Below are 1,612 nucleotides of genomic sequence, written 5' to 3'. Positions count from 1 at the left end.
CCAGCCCGGAACCAGCACTCAGTGAACACCCACCCGATACCCACTCCCATTTCAGATGGTAATGCCGGGAGATCAGAGGAAATCCTCACTGAGAACCTTCACAGTCTCTCAGTCAGGACAGCTGACTTCCCTGTTGTTTCAACTCTGGAAACCCCCTGGTTTTGTCCCAGGTCTGGGAGAAGAAACTAATAAATGATCAGATAATTCTAGGATCTGATGCATTGTCTGTGGAACCGGTGGCCAAGCAAAGACGATGCATGGCTCACAAAATCAAGGTTATTCCAATTGCCAGTGAGCATTTTGCAAGTGTGTTTCTTAGTATGTCCCCATTAAGGATTAATCACTAATAGTAATTACAGTGATTAAAAGGAAACATCTGTGAAGACAGGCTTGAATCCTTATAAGCTCTGGCTGGGTATAGCCAAATAAGACAGAGCTGCCAGAGGGAAGCAGCATCATGTCACTAGGAAGGGAGGCAGCAAGAAAGAGGGAGGGAGGGAGGAAGGGGAAAAAAGAAAGGAAGGAGAAAATATATTAATAAATAGGCATTACCTTAAACTGTTCAGGCTAGGCCCTAGGACACTGATTCGGTCTCCCCTCTCCCTTTTTCCTCCCTCTCCCGCTTCCCTGCTCTTATTACTCTGGCTTGCTGCTAGTTTTCAGATTGCAGAGCAATGCATCTACAGAGGAAGCCAGAGTTTTTCACTTTGCAGAATTCATGCTGTTCCAAGTCTACTGAACTGAACATGGGTTATGGCAAAGTTGCAACAACTTAAAATATCAAATATTTTACCTGCCTACATGCCATGAACCACTTTTCTTCTTCTTCCAACTTTATGATGGGAAGAAGCGAAGGGTTTGGTGGAAGGTCATTCTGACAGGAGCTGAAAATTTCACACAAGGAAGAAATGCCCAACGCCCCTGAACTCCTCTATAGTGGGGAGTCAAGAAGTCTCAGAGATGGCCAGGAGAGGACTGGACCCGCTCAGCCTTAGCCTAAGATGCAGAAAAGCTCAGTCTGCTAGGAGAGGCCTCCCCAACTGCCACCCTCACTCTATACCTGGCCAAACACAAAGAAAATTAGTAAAGAAAAAAAATATCTGTGATCCGTCAGCAACATGGGGAGCTCCTTTCTTCCCAATGTGTTTTCCTTCATTGAAAGCCTGGCCCAATCAAAGACAATGCCAAAAGCAAGCTGCTTAGTTCTCAGAATGCCCAAGGCCTTCTACAGTGTTGTGGAAAGACTCCAGGCTTGGAATGTAAAAACAAGCCTTGCCAATTATAAAAACCGCATTGTGGGAGAGATGAGAATGCTAGCCAGTCTGGGGCTGAGGCCCCTGAAATATCAAAATCGAGGGCTTGCTTTGATATCTACAAGCCCCGCAAAGCTTTCCCTCAGCAGGGGAGGGCGATTGCAAGGATGATGGCCTTCCAGCCACTCCCACAGGAAAGACCTCAGATGGGATCGCCACATTGAACATGGTATGGTCGTAGACAAAAGGACAAAAAATAACAAATGCTGGCAAGGATAGAGAGAGGGGAACACTCACACACTGTTGATGGGAATGTAAAGTATTATTACCGTTATGGAAACCAGTACGATTCAGCAATC

This window comes from Macaca mulatta, chromosome 12 (assembly GCF_049350105.2).
Source record: "Macaca mulatta isolate MMU2019108-1 chromosome 12, T2T-MMU8v2.0, whole genome shotgun sequence".
NCBI lineage: Eukaryota > Metazoa > Chordata > Mammalia > Primates > Cercopithecidae > Macaca > Macaca mulatta.
Note: the sequence above shows the minus strand (reverse complement) of the source record.